A 16,080-nucleotide genomic window follows, 5' to 3' on the forward strand; every position below is an offset into this window, starting at 1 on the left:
TCCTCTGTGCCATTAGTAATGCACTGTGCCCTCAGAGGTGTCACATGCTAAATGACCCTGAATGGGGGTCGCCGAGAAACAATGGCCCTGGTGTCGATAGCCCTACCCTGCCCTCCCCCTTCCCGAGCCCCTCTCTCCCCTAACATCAGCGCCACGCAAACACAATGGTGAAAGTGGAGGGGTGGGTGGGTACAGAGTGGACATTACCCACCGCAAAGACCTGGAGGGCCTGTTTGCCTGCCCGAGGTCGTTCACGCAGAGAACAGTTTTGGCACCTTGAGAACAAGCACAAAGCTTAGGGAGATGCAAATGCTGTTTTCCCCCAAAGTGCCCCCACTTCTCCCAGTGGGTCTGCGAGCATGAGTGGAATTTACCAGGGTCTGCCCAGGTGGGTCCAGGCTTGCCTCTGCTCGTCCCTCTATAATCTGAGGAATGTGGATGAGAAACGCCTGGCCTGCCCATGGTGGGCGAGGGAGATGGACAGCGTCTGTTTGAAGTGGTACACACGCACACACACCCGCCTTTATCTCCAATGCCAGATGACCTTGTCTCCAAGCTGATATTAAACAGAAGGTCTCTTCTCTTGTCTTGGTGACTGGCTGTGTTTTAACCTCAGGGTGAGACATTGTCTCGAAGTTCTTATTTGCTTTGTTTATTAGAGTTGCAGTAAAAAAGAAGATGATACAATTCTCAAGTGCCCACATAAAATAAGATAAGCTTAGAAACGCCAGGCCCATAAAACCACTACTTTGGATGGATTAAACAAAAAAAGTTTGTTATCGAGTGCTGGCCCTGCTGGTTGTTGTCACCATTTAACTGGACCATTTCCAATCTTTGTACAAAGCTATGTTCACTGGCTGCTGGTTCCAGCTTTACATTTAACACACATGTAAGACTGGTGTGAAAGTGTATGTCCCAAAAAACTAGTTTAAAGTCCTGGTTTTTTCCTCCCTGTAAAGCTTTCTAAATTCATCAGAAAAAAAAACATTCTGTCATTCTCCGCCTATTTCCACTATACTGAAGTTGGAGTCTCTGAAGCTTGCACAGAGTGAAATATTCATCTTCTGTGTGTCTGAGCAATGTTTAGCAAAACAGTAGGACTTTCTAAAGCTGGAGACATTGAGATTTGTGAGAGATTTCTGCAGCTTCACCTCCGAGTAGATTTCTGCCTTCGCTGTGTAAAAGTTAAACCAGTTAAAAACGTTAATTGACTGTGGTCACCATGCAAACAGACACTTATTGTAAATAATCTGCTATTGGTCCAAAGTTGCTGTAAAGCATGAGGAAAGATATTGTTTGATTGATAGTGGAGCTGACTACAAATCAGACTGATAAAACCCCCTTGAGAGAGTAGATCACCCACAAGTAGAATTTGTACATTCTGATCATGTGTGCATTTATATATTCAGTGTTTTGATGCACATCAATTATTAACAATGTGTGGAATTAATGCCTCGGAGCCCCAGGTTGTCTCTACAAGCATTAGGAAATGCTGCCCCTGGTAGAGCAGGGGGAACCATCCGGGGGAATGTTGATTCACTGCTGCTTTCGTCTGATAGAAAGCTCGATCCTGTACATTCCAGGTTCCAACACAGGTTCTCTGCTTCATCTTTTCATCTCCCTGCCTCTGCCTGTGGGGCCCTTCCCTCCATCTGTGTAGTTACCCTTGCCCTCCTCCCTCTCTCCCTCCTCCTTAGGGAGGAGTGCAGTGGATCCGCTCCCAGTGGGAAGACACGTGTCTTGGCACAAAAGTGCAACGCTGCAGGCAAGGTATATACATCCATTTGTGTAGGATTTCATTGATTTTTGCTGTGTGAGTGTGCACATATATATGAAAACACCTCTCTTTAGCCATATCTCATTATTTCCTCACACACACACACACACACACACACGTACGTTTCCTTGACAGTACCAGTCTCATGATAGTGCAGTACAAGGATTCACTCACTCCTTCATCAATAACCCATCAGTATTGATGGGGACTGAGTACACTCTCAGCATCAATACCTGATCTTAAATTCAGTTGGTGTGAGCATGGGGAGAATTTCCAAAGCCTGTGTGGACGGTTTGCAGGCGAGGCCAGAACAGGCGCACACTGTTGGATATACACACTAGAAGTTGTATGTTGTTATTGTGGAATTGTCTGGATTTCGGGAAGACTTGGATAAACTTTGTGCTTCTTCAGCAGCCTTAAAAAAATCATCTCAATATTCCCCAGGCAGGTGCAGCTTAGGCCTCTCTTTTAATGCAAAACAAAATACAGTACCTATGTATCTGCCTGCTTCTTTCACCGCCTTTCACTCTCCCACTCGAGAAATTAATCTTTTCTCTCTCTTTTTGTGCCCTTCTCTTTATTTCCAGAGGCCTCCGCCTGAATTGAACCGGGACTGCTGAGTCACCGAGCGCTTGACGGTGAAAGGCAGAGAAAGAGAGCAGGGAGAGAAGGGAGAGATGAAGGAGAAAGAACTCGGCAGGTGGTGGGCACCGCCGCAGCTTCAGCCCGCGGAGTCTTTTCAGCTGGCACACAACTGCTTGGCTGCCACAGAGGCCCTGCTTTCCATCAGAATATTCCCCCTCTCTTCCCCCTCTTTAAACGATAAACGAGGAGAACAGGCTTGGGCCGGAATAATAGGATCCTTTCTTTCTGCCTCTGCCATGTGTGAGGACAGGAACAATGGCAGGGACCGGGAGGGGAAATGATTCAAAGTGCGATTTTCACCTGCTCCCTTCAGACCCCAGCTCTGCTCCTTTCAGAGCATGCTAATGCCAGTTCATTTACAGAGTGGTACTGTAAGCTGTAACACACGGACACACACAAAAATGCACAGATCCTTTTTTCTCTTTGTGACAGACAGTTTAGATTATTGTGCTCCAAGACATCCATTTGGGTAATCATACTCATTATCCCATTTTCAGAGCTAAATAAGAATTAAAGGCCAGCTGACATGCGTCATGGTACAATTTCTGTGCACTCAGGGAAGTTGTGAATTTTCTTTATTTTTTTAGCCAAGCGATGGTGTGGTTCTCCTTTAAAGTTACTAGAGAGACTTTCATTAAACTTTCCCTGACATCTTTAAAACATGTTTTTTCAGTCTCTACAACCTGCTCCATAGAAATAAGGTAACAAATCTTTTCGTCTGTGGGATTAAATCAGTACTTATGTCTATATAGTCTTGGTGCCATTTTGAAAACTGCAAGCTGTTACAGTGCATAAGCGTCGGTGCGATCACGTCACACAGTCCTCAGCAGATGGAGTCTGCCCAGTTGTCATGGTAATGCAGATGTTTGAATTTGCATTTGTAAAGGAGTTCTCATTCACGTTATCTTAAAAGTTGCATCTCAAAGATTATTCTTTGCTTTGGAACAACAGTTATCAAACAAAAAAAATCATCAAAACACTTGAAGATATGTTTGTTACCATTTTTTTATCTAATTTTTTTAAATCTAGTTTGGTTGAGTTCAGGAAAACTCACACAAAAGAGTTCAGTGCACTTATAAAGGGCACAAAGACTGAAGACCTGCACACAATCCTATAGAAATGAAGACAAAAAGTTTCTGCATCTCTGAGTCTTTGCAATGAAATAATCTGCTATGAATTATAAGACATTTCTTGTATCCACCCACTGCTTGTACCTGAGCCGACATGCATTTGGATCAAAAGCTCTGGCATGTCCACTAAAGGGATTTCAGTTTGGATGCTTTTGTCAATTGCTGGCTAATGATTTTTCAACGCCAAAATCAAATAATTTATAGAGCAATTAAATAATGATAACTCGATTATCTAATGTTTTCTTGGATCCAGCTTGTGTCAGGACTTGCTGCTTTTTTTCCGTTTACTCGTAAATGGAATATCTCCAGATTTTTGACTGGATTTCTTTCATTTAATCAACTAATTACTCGGCTGATTAATTCATAAAAGTCTAGCGGTAACGCCACATTTAGGACAAACATCCAATCCCTCCACAGCACGGAGGTAAATATGAAGTCGCCCGCTGCTTGTGGCTGTTGCTCCATCGTGTGCCCTCCACGGTGACACATGAAGCATAATCAAGTCATAATCAGTGGGGAAAAGGAGAAGCAGAGAATCATGATGGAAAAGATATTTGTCTCACAGAGTAATCAGCGTCATGGTGTATGGGTAAACTCATTTGCTCTAATCTCCTCCCCTTTGTACTAATTTGTTTACCCCCCCCCCCCCCCCCTCTCTCTCTCTGTGTGTGTGTGTTGCCACATGTTACATTTTGATTGTAATTCCCTTTGAATGAATTAAAACTTGTTCCTAATTTATCATTCACAGGCCAACTTTAAGTGTTAATCATATAAACACACCGAGACACACACACTCACACACACACACACACACACACACATACTCTTGCATGGAAAACAGCAATTAAATGACTGGCTGCTGCTCACGTACAGAGGAACATAAATGTTCATTCAATAACAAGACTGCGACACATTTATTACATGCCTCAGTGTTTTATTATGTCAAAAACATCATTAAAAAAACAGGAGAAAAACAGACACGTGCATTCACAACAAGGTTTCACACGAGGAGCAGGACATATCACTCTCTTTTATGTCCATTTAAATGCTTCCCTTGTGCTCCAATTACCAGCCGTTTCTGACCCTACAGGAAAATGAAAGCAGCACATGTGCAGAAAGAATAAGGAAGCATCTCATTTTCTCAGGGTTGGAACGTTTTAAACGGACCGACGATGATAGCATGAAAGAGCCTTGGAAGATCGGGGGCTGTTGGAAGATCAAGCTGTGCCTCTGTGAAGGGACACGCGTTTTAGTTTCACAGACATTTCTTATCACTGCTTTTTCTCCTCATTAAAGCCTCGGAGGATGTGGAGTCAAGGGATTCCCTGTGCAGAGAGCGGTTGTATAGGTTTTGTCCGATATGATGGGATTATAAGCACATTGATGAAACAAAAGGAGAAATGGCTCCTGCTCCTCGCCTGCTCATTTGAACACTACTAGTTGTTTTTTAATCTGGAGTGCAACAGCTCTAAAACAGGACGGATAACGGACTGACAGACTGATTGATAAAGTTAAACCATTGGTCATAAGAATGCCGTGTGACTGAGTGATGAAGTCATTGATCCGCTCGCTGAGTGTTGGCCACTCCCGATTGGCTGATGCACTTTTCGAGCCGTTCAAAAGTAGTTTCGCCAAATTAGCGGCTTTGTAGCTAGCTTTCCCCAAATTTTTTAGGCCCATTTGACGACCTAAATAAAAAATCTTGTGAATTTTTGGTTGAGTTTCCCCTGCGTGTGTGAGGTTTTCCTGTCTCTTTCTCTCGGAGCGATCACTTTAGCTGGTATAGCTCTGACGCTGTCTTTAACGTACACACGTGATGATCTTGTCGGACGACCTCGCAGTTTTGACGTGAGGGTTTTTAGCCGAGCAGAGCAGCAGCTTGGAAACAACAACAATGCAGCTGTGATTAGATGTTTTCTGATCAGGCAACAGAAACAAAAAAAGCATTACGTTCATTTATTTTTTAAATCGAGGCCTCAGATTGTTCAGCAGAACAGGTAAATATCCAACATTGTCTTTTTTGTTTCTTTCTTTATAGGTTCTTGTATATGGCAGTTATAAGCAGTTTATAAATGTTCAATGTGCCTGTGTAAAAGAGTGTGTAATTTATTAAATGTTTTAATATTGCTTATAAATTCATGTTATCATATATCTTTAATACCCTTTCTCATTTCCTGTATGGATTTTCTCACTTTTTTATTTTTTTTTCTATATCTTTTTGTTCTGCCATTGAAACTAATATTGAAAATGTATTCTTTCAGTTGTTGATTAATATTATTTAATAAAATTCTCCCCTCTCCTCTCCTTCCCTCTACTTGTACCTCCTTCTCTCCTTTCCCCTCCTCTTCTTCTCCTCTCCTCCGACCTCCTCCTTCCTTCAACCATTTCACTTTACGCCTCAGCTCCCTCTGTAATTGGACAGAATTGGAGCTGCTTCTCTTTCTCTTCCTTCTTTTCCTGTATTTTCTCCTTTTTTGGTTAATCTCTGCGTCGATCTCTTCCCCAACGATACGTTATATTCAGTGTTTTGTTTAAAACCTTTGTGGCTCGTCTCAGTCGCTCTCGCTGGCCTCTCGCTCCTCCACCGTCTGTAATGTCATTAATTTGTGCACAAAGTCAGTGGAAGTGCAGGGACAGAGAAGAAGGGGGTGAATAAAATGAAGGCAAGAGCCATGTTACACAGCAGGAGGAAAAGATTCCTTGTGGCAAACAGCTACACCCTTTGCCCCGAGGCCACCATGGTGTATTATGGGAAGCAGCAGTGGCAGCTTCACCCCAGGGAGGAACAGTGATTAGGTTGTTTGCTCAGACCCTCCCAACAATATGTAATATTCATGCAAATGTAAATACTCCTGCATTGAGAGCATCTGTCTGCTTTATGATTCATAATGGGGATATCAGTAACACTTTGGAGCCAGATGACAAAATGTGTTGTGTAATATATTCTCACCTGAGCCCGGATGGTAACTAAATCCCATTAACGAAGCACCATATGCTGAGGATGACCTACTAATATGTAACCTCTCCTCCTGGAGAGATGAGTCCATTCATTTCATATGGTAACTAATGTGAGCCGACCACGCTGATGGTTCCATGGGTTTATTTATTACACTGTATTGTCCATTCTAAAGGGTGCTTCACTGATTTTACAATTAAACCTCAGTTTATTAATCATGAAAAGTGCTAATCACACTGTGTAAACAGTTGCATAATGTACCACAATGTCTCTGAGATTTGATAGAAAATAATAAAAATGAAAAATATACAAAAGTCATCTAAGCTTTGAGATTTAAAAGATTTTGGCGGAACATATTTGTTTTAGGAGGAACAAATATGTCAATTCAATCATTCCACCAAGTTTCATTGTAATCCATGAGGTAGTTTTTGCGTCATCCTGCTAACTAACAGACAGTCAGACAAACAGACAGACGGAAATATATAAATATATAACCTCCTTGGTGGAGTTAAAAAAATGTGTGGTGAAGGTTTGTCTGTGGTTGTCCCTCAACAAAGAGCATTTCACTGTCGACCTTCTCCAGCTCCTTCCTACATAAAACAATCCTATTTGTTTCACTTCACACTGACACAATAGACACAACACTGACAGACAGAGACAAGGACTCACATTCTCCACGTGAACCAGGTCTTACTTCTTTTTTTCTTCACGCAGGAAAGAATCGTTACTCTCACACGTTATGTCACACTTATCCTGCCTTACATATATTACGTAGCAGATTTCATTCCATGAATATCAGCGGGCCCTCGGTAAAGCGTTGTATTGACACATAAAATGAGCCCGCAGCCACGGCTGAGTAGGGTCATTTTTCGATTTAAGGCACCTGGAGGGGGGTCTTAATAACCTAAGAGCTGTGCCTGCCCCTGTATTCAAGGCACCATTACTATGCTAATGCTTACACAGCAATTGTGGCGGCATTGTTCAGTGAAGGCGCTCTCGAGCATGCCTGCATTTGTGTAGGCTGATGTACATAATGAGTGTACGTGCACATGCGTGCGTGTGTGTTGCATCTACAGTTTGCGCCTGTGGAATTAGATACTTCCGTGTGTGATACCTTTCAGGAGATAATGGAGCCCACAGTGAAGGAGTGAGTGGCAGCTTCTCGTGGAGCCCACGGCTTCAATCGGCTCCCTCTTCGCTCCCAAGTTTCTTCGTGCCCTCCCCCAAGCCCCCTCTCCTCATTCTTGGCATATGGTGATTGGCTGGGAGCAGGAGAGGATGTTATAGAGTATGAATAATTGAGGAGAGGGTAAGAAAGAGAGAGGGAGAGACGTGTAAACTGACCCTTAGCTATCCTCACCCAGAGCCAGCTCTGCTCAGGAATCCATGTCCAACTGTACACAACTATACCGTCAGTATCAAAATAAACCAGCCGCCTCCTGGAGAGGGTTACAGATGTACAGGGGTTTTAAACATTATATTTCAGGCCTTCTTTAGTTTACTGCATGTGTTTGTACATGTGTGATTGTGCACGGATGCATGCACTTTCATTCGACAAAGGGTCAGTGTGAGGTTGCATTGCACTTAACCTAAAATTCCCATGAGACCACCACATTCTGCAGCTGTATATGCCCATATGAGTGTGTGTGTGTGTGTGTGTGTGTGTGTGTGTGTGTGTGTGTGTGTGCGCGCGCGTGCGTGTGCAAGTGAGTGGGTGAGCCAGTGAATGAGTTTTATGCCCCCCTGGTTTCTTTTAAGGATCTCAGAGAGCCACAAAGGAAGAAGAGATTGTTGCCATGCAGGCTTGACCCTATTCAGCTCCTGAAAGATGTGGAGTGCTTCTAGCGAGGGCCAGCGCAGCCAGTCAGCCTGTGTGAGGCTGATGGGCACTGGAGACTCTTAAAGGCAAGTAAACACACCACACACGCTTTCGCTATACCTTGTGAGGTTGCCATGGTTTCTGGGGAATGTCGTTGGGCAAGCTGAAGCACATCTCTGGTAATTCCACCCTGCCTGGCAGGGATACAGTGTGTGTGTGTGTGTGTGTGTGGGTGTGTCTTGCAACTTGAGTGGATTCAAGATCATCTATTTAGCATTATATGTGCTTGCACAGCAATATCAATTTTCCCCAGATGAGCACAAACAAAGTGTGGATGATCTACAGTATATCTGTAAAAGAATTAGGACAATGAGTCATAAGGAGGCCTCTGTAGAATCGATTAAAGCAAACATTTCAGCTTCTCCTTCGTGTGACTCATTGTAATGCTTTGAAAAGTCTATGTATGTAATTAACATTACATAGCTACAGTGTTAAGGATTATTGATTTAGTAAGGCAGTGTTGTGGTTGGTCATAAGACCCTCTGCTGTGGCATTGCCTCATGTGTCATTGGTCAGTTCTCTTTGAATGGCCCCTGATGGCTCTAATTCTGACAAACAGCCTCTCCTGCCTGAGAGCGGCCTTTTTTCTGCAGCTCACTACTTTGCACTGATCTAATAATACAGTTTTACTGAATTATTATTATTTTAAAGCATCATATCCATAGTAGCGCATGTTTTTACTTATCTTCACACATGCTTTACATTACACCCTAACATTACACTGTTCTGTTTCAGATTTTATTTCATCAATTGTTTTCCATTCATTTTCACGTGATATGAAAACCAATTTGTAGACTAACTTAGTTCTGTCGTCCATCACAGCGACCACCAAGTAGCTTTATGTAATTTTTCGTCAACATTAATACATAAGAAATTAAAACAAAATAAGTTGGCTGCTATTTTGATCATTGATTAATTGTTTTAGTTCTTTTACAGGAAAAAACTAAAACAAACGTCTCCTCGTTCATTTGCTGCTAGAATAGAAAAATAAAATTTCTTTCAGCTTTGGACTCTTAATCAGACATAACACAATAATAAAAAACTGTTTTTGATACAACCACAGACGGAATGCTGCTCAGACCTTACAATCAACCTTCAACGTCAATTCATCATCATTCATTTCTAATCCATTTCTGTTATTTACCTTAAAAGTACATAGTTTGGGCTTTACATGTAAATTGTACTGTAGCTTGTTTGAGTTTTTTTATGCTGCAAATATAACACAATGGAAGTGAATACAATTATATTTGTGTGAAAAAATAGTTATTAAAATCCAGCGTTTCTTTCACAATCAGTGTCCTGGTTTCTTTTACTAATCCACAAACGTCACTGTGAACAATTTGATTGAAACTCTTTCTACTTAATATTTACTTTTTAAAGGGTGCGTAATGCTGACATAGGCAAAGCAACATCTGGCAAAAACAACCGGGACAGTCCTGAAAGGGTTTAAGGTCTTAGGATGGTTCACTGCATATGTTTGTACGAGTCAATACCTGCAAGCCTATAATTTATTTATTCAAATGTATATCAACATATTAAAGTGGAGCTCACATTATATTCTCTCTCTCTCTCTCTCTCTCTCTCTCTCTCTCTCTCTCTCTCTCTCTCACACACACACACACACACACACACACACACACACACACACACACACACACACACTGACAGTATGCATAAGAGCTGTGTCCTGCAGCTGGGAAGTGGCCTCTTGACTTTGACTGTTAAACCAATAAAAGGCAACTTCATTATGGTCTCACCTCCAGCTATTGGACACTTACACTGTGGCAATAAGTCGACGGGCAATAAAATCATGAGCTACCTCCACAGGGCCGATGAACACACACACACACACACACACACACACTTTATATGGATGCACACACAGATGACACACAAATGGATGCTATCATCGTCCGCTCAGGGTCTTTACACACACAAATTAAAGGTAAAGTCAGCATTTGTCAAGTGTTTCCAAGCCTGAAGCACATTTTCTTTTTGTGTTTCTTCATGAGTCTGTTGAACCTCTTCCCCTCGTGACCGGACTCTGCGATCCCTCACACTCGAGGTTCGGTGCAGCCTCTTTCCTTACATTGTTTAAAAGGGGGACGAGCTCTGCATCCGTGACTGACACGTAAACAGCAACTGCACGGGCACCAAATTGTCCAAGTGCTGTGCCGTGACATTGCAGTATAGCACAATATCTCCTGATGTTTATTTGTGGACAGTTTTCTGATGGGTTTGGGTTTGCAGGCCTGCTGGAGGCGGAGAGCAGCGGAGAGGGGATGATTTTAGCCCACGGTGGCTTCACTGGGTCCAGCTCAGCAGTTCTCTCTCTCGCTGGGGTCTCAGTGGCCCTGTCCCCTACTCCTCTACTCCTCAATCCACTACACCCACCCTCCCCTTCCCCTAATCATACTGACCCAGCCCACCTTGAGCCTATGTGCTTTGGCAAACTCAGCAGTACTGTGGTAATCAGTAATCAGCCTTTGGGTCTAAGCCTCTCTCCACACCAGCAGCCCGGGCTCCTCAGTCATCTCATCCCAGTCACAGGGATGTGGGCCAAGCAGCCCTGCCCCTCGCTTTGTTCTCTCACTTTAAAAAAAATCGAATGGAAAATATTATTGTTGAGGTTGAAGCAGTGCAGAACTCTGACCACCCTGATTTTAAAAAAAACATAATTTCAATGACAACAATCGATAGCAAGGCCGGTTTGTTATTCTCGTCCTGCAGACAAACGGAGGACACACATTGAGACAGCACAGTGTTTGCAGAGTGGCACCAGGATGAGCACATGCAGTCCACAAATGTGTGCATATGCAAACACGCAGAGCAGAAAGGAAGCCACAAACACTAAACACAGAACATGAAAAGTGCTTAAAAACAGAGCAAACCCATTGAAGCCGTCACTTCAATGGTTCGCTTCTGGTGGTTTTTCACATATTCAGTTGATGTGGGACACTGGGACACTTGATGAACTCTTCGCTGCACAGTGGTGAGACCGAGTTAGATTTATGTCATGAAAAGATTTCACCACAAAGCTACAATCTCTAACTTGTGTTCTTCCACTGAATATTTCCATCTAAATTAAACTCTTGTTCAGCTTGTGCACACCACTTTGCAGATTCTGTCAAATTATTGTTTTTAGCATTTTCCCCATAATTAGTTTCTCTTACTGTATGTGCTCTTCGATCAGATGAGGGACTGTGTTTTGTTCTCCAGTCGTGGTAGTAGTGTTCAAGTGTGATTAAATTGAATATATCAAAGTCATAGCACTTTTATTTCAAGCATTTGTCAGTGGTTTGCAAACCGCAAATCTCAACCGTCGGAGAAAACAAAAGGGGCTCCGTGTAGAATTTTCCTCTTGAGAATTGCAAACACCTCCACTCACATATTTCCGGTTGAACCACAGATTGTGTTGCACTGCCAACCTCAGCACAAGCTACAATTATATAGTATCTTGAGGAAAGAGCCTGCAAACGTACACAGTGGGATTGGGTGTCATTAGCGTTGCCGCGGCAACCTCCGTCACCACCCCCTCCTCATTTTATGAATTTCCCCGGCTAATCTAGCCCAGATACAGGGAAGCGGCGGTAAATGATTTATTAACAAGCTGATGGAATTATTCCTGATCATCATTCATGGACATTAATTCTCAAAGTGCTCAAATTTGACATTGGACATGCATTCATTTGCTCTACAAATAGGCATTTACTGATCGGACATGTGCAGGGGTCACCATTATCATCTTACCTTGGTTCCCTTTCATTTAACACAGAGCCCAGGAGCACAACATCTGCAGCACTATCAGATTTAATAATCTTGTCATCACCGTGTCACTTACTGCAGGGTTCGAACGCTGCACAGTGCAGTTACGTATTGTGCACAGCTGACTGAAGGGTGGGACGATCCATTTCCAATCCTGCTTTTTCAAGTTGTGCAACTTGTGCAGCTTTTTAATGGGACTCGGACGTCAGAGATGTACGTGTTGCGTCACTGTGCTAAGAAGTGTGATTAAATGTGTTAGAGGAAAATGGGTTTCAGGGGAATTTGATCATCTATGGGTCAAAACAGAAGATGAGTGTGTGCAGGAATCTACACAATATAGCTCATCATTTATTGATCTATTTTATGTGATGATTAAAAATACACTATAACCATTTTCTCTGCAGGAGTAAATATCTTCAAAGACACAATAAAACCTTGTTTCTACTGTGAAACAATAAACCATCACATCAGCATATAAAGAAACAAATTACACACAAACCAACTTAGGACTTGAAGAAAATTATTGTTTTGTAGTACAAAGGAAGAAATTATTTTGCACTACAAAAGAATAAAGAATAAATAAATAAATGTGCTTTCATCCATCACATCTTAAACACTGTAGAACCTGTTGGATGATGGAGAGTCTGTCCACTGTTGTTTATCTGATTTCATCTGCATTATCTGACTCAAACACGTACGTCTGTGCAGAAAAGAAACGAGTACAATCAATCAGGAAACACAAAGAATTTAACTTCTTGTTTAATTCTTGTTTAATTCACTTATTTCACTCTATCACACTGGGTTTGAATGAATCATAATATGTTGTTTTGTATTATTTCTCCTCCTCCCTGTGTGTGTGTGATGTGCAGGTCAGACCCTCTTGTTCTCCCTGCTGTCACAATAAAACCTGATCTCTCCTGAAATAGATGGATGACTGTGTAAATTGACATCCTCTCTTTTTTTCTGTTGCCTCCTATTTTTTTTTTTTGTTTTTGTTTTTGCTGTTCCCTTTCACTCTATTACCTTATTAATATCCTTCCTCCTATCTGGCAATCTCTGTTTCTCTCTCTCTCTCTCATTTCACTTCTTTCACATCCACCCCCCTCTCTCTTTTTCCTTTCAGTCCGTTCTCTTCCTCTGCTTTCAGGCATGTTCATTAGTCTGACAGGAGAGTGCTGTTAATCGTGGTAAGAGGAGGAGGGAGGTGAGAGAGCCCCGGGTCCAATAATGGGCACCAGCGTGGTGCATGTGGTACATAAACAAATCTTTGCAGCTACGTCAGAGGCTCTGCAGAAAGGGCCGAGCGTGTGCACGTCCACGACAAAACAACCATTATCATGACCGTAACGAGTATGGAGGGTGCACACATGGCTGAGGACTGATCTACCAGATACCGGGAAAGACAAACACACACTCAGTGCTGTGCTGTACACTGCAGACATTCCTCTCATCAACACCACAGCCTGCTGGATGATCACCTCAACTGATCATGAGTCATACCATTTAGAAATAGATCTATGTTTGGGCAAGTTTATTTCCCATCAATGTTGTGTGTGTGTGTGTGTGTGTGTGTGTGTGTGTGTGTGTGTGTGTGTTTGTGTGTTAATGAATCAGGTTCCGACGATGACACCAAACTCCAGTGAGATGTGTCTTTGCTTCAGTTCATAAGGCTGAGTTTGTGTTGGTCAGTGTCATCACATCGTCTTCATTACCTTCACTGTTTGTTTGTTTGTCAGTTGGATTACGCAAAACATACTGAAAAGAATTTCCATGAAACTTGGTGAAATGATGGGAAACGGGCCAAGAAAGAAACCAGTAAATTTTGCCATTGAGGGGGCGGGTCCAGGATTTGAAATGTTCACCTTCTTTAAGATTGCGAGGAGGCATATTCAGAGTGTGTGCAATTTGTTGCAGATGAATTGAATTTAGAGGGGCCTTGATGGCACTCTCCATTCTAGCTTGCAATCAGATTGCCTATAGTGCTTTGTAAAAGTCCATGTGGTGGCGCTATTGAAATCAACACCTAATGACTTCCATGTTGACCCTAGAACTTTTCACCAGATGTCCTTGAAAACGTTGGAGTGTTTTTACAGACAAATAAGCAAACAAACAAGCCTCCATTCCCTCACGTAATTCCCCCACATGAATTATACACCATCACTTTTCCTTTCAAACTTTCTGCATCATATTTTAACCTTGAGTTTGAGATTCACTCAACCGAGTCAATATTTCAAGTGACTTTTAAAAGGAGACAAAGATCTCAGAGCATGTGTTTAATCACATATTGAAGAAAGCTTTTATTTTGAAAGGTCACTCAGATCCCTGACATAAATGAAGGTTGCAGTTGTGATTAGATTTAGATTGTTGAACAACCCTGAAACAATCAACAGCTCAGAGAGACATTACATTCTGTCCTACTCGTCTTGTTTTTGTGTTTATTTTCAAACACCATCCTTTCTGTAGAAACACAATAATTGAGAGATCAGTCTTGTTAAGTATAAACCCAACAGGAACTCGTTGACTCTACAGCTCTGGATACGTGGCAGCGAGAGCACGAGGAGAAATCATGAATAACCCTTTTTATGAAACCTTCATTAGGATCTGTCAGAGCACTTTGATTAACATTAATGGGTCCAGCCCCCATTTCTCAAACCACTCTTCCCCGCTCATCCTCTCCTCTCATTTCATTCCTCTTCTTCTCCTGCGAGGCCCTTTCTCCATCGCTCCTTCACCCGTGGTCCATGTGCATAAACCCCCTTTGACTTTCTTCCCCCTTCTTTCAGTTTCTTCCTTCCTTACCTCTTTTAGTAACGACCTCCCCCATCCTCACCTCCAAAACAGATGCAGTGCCAATGATGAGTGGATCCTACCTCCCCTCCTCCTCCTCCTCCTCCCCCCTCCCCTATTCTCTCTCTAGGCCCAGTCCGTCACCTGCATCCTCCCCCCTCCAATCCCTCCTTTTCCCTCGTGTTATCTATTTCCTACCCGCCCTCCCTCTCTCTCCTCACCCCTGCAATGTCTCCTCTCTCCTTATTTCCTCTCTCCTCACCTACATGTTTCTTCTCTCTTTGCCTTTTTATGCAGATAACACCCTCACGCTCTCTGGACCCCTCATTGCTGAAAACTGTGTGGTCCAGCTCCATTCATCTTTGTCAGACTGCATTAGTGCCATGAGGGGCACGCCGTACACGCACACACACATGCACGCGCAGGTCTATGGTCTGGTCTGCAATGGGGGGGGGGGGGGGGGGGCCATGACAGCAGGCCTCTCCAAAGCTGGCCAATGAATATAGATCACCTAGCTATTCTCAACCACTGGGGCCCCGAGACCCCCACTGGCCCTCTGGGACTCCAGGCCCTTAGACTGGGTCAGACCTGCTCCATGTGGACATGTAGATAGAGCTTTCACCAGTAGTACAACACCAGCACTCTTTGTGTGTGTTTGTGTGTGTGTGTGTGTGTGTGCCTGACTTGTGTGAACATGGTGCAGTCAATAAATATATACAGTATGTTGTGCTATTCGACAGAAAACTCCAATTTGATTTTTTTTTCTAATACAGGAAACTGTATTGTTGTGACTCTGGTAGGAAACAACAGTCCTGGGAATAATGCAGAGAAACATAACCAACTGCTCTGGGGTTACTGCTCCCTCAGCAGAGGAGATGGGGATGGATCACATTGGAAATTTTCAGTCGGGGTTTTCATGTCTCACACAGTTCAAATAAACGCTTGTGGCCATGATAAAGAAAGGGATGTTGTACCAGAAGACATTTCCTCTTTTCCTTTTTCTCATTTTGTGGGAATTTAGAGGTTTAGAAATACAACCATACATATACAGAGTATTTCATGTATTTTTAGATTAGGGTATATAAAGAAATCTATTTTTAAGCCAAAAATAACAATGTAAATAGATAATTAATTATAAATG

Source organism: Hippoglossus hippoglossus, chromosome 9 (assembly GCF_009819705.1).
Source record: "Hippoglossus hippoglossus isolate fHipHip1 chromosome 9, fHipHip1.pri, whole genome shotgun sequence".
In the NCBI taxonomy this organism is placed as follows: Eukaryota; Metazoa; Chordata; class Actinopteri; order Pleuronectiformes; family Pleuronectidae; genus Hippoglossus; species Hippoglossus hippoglossus.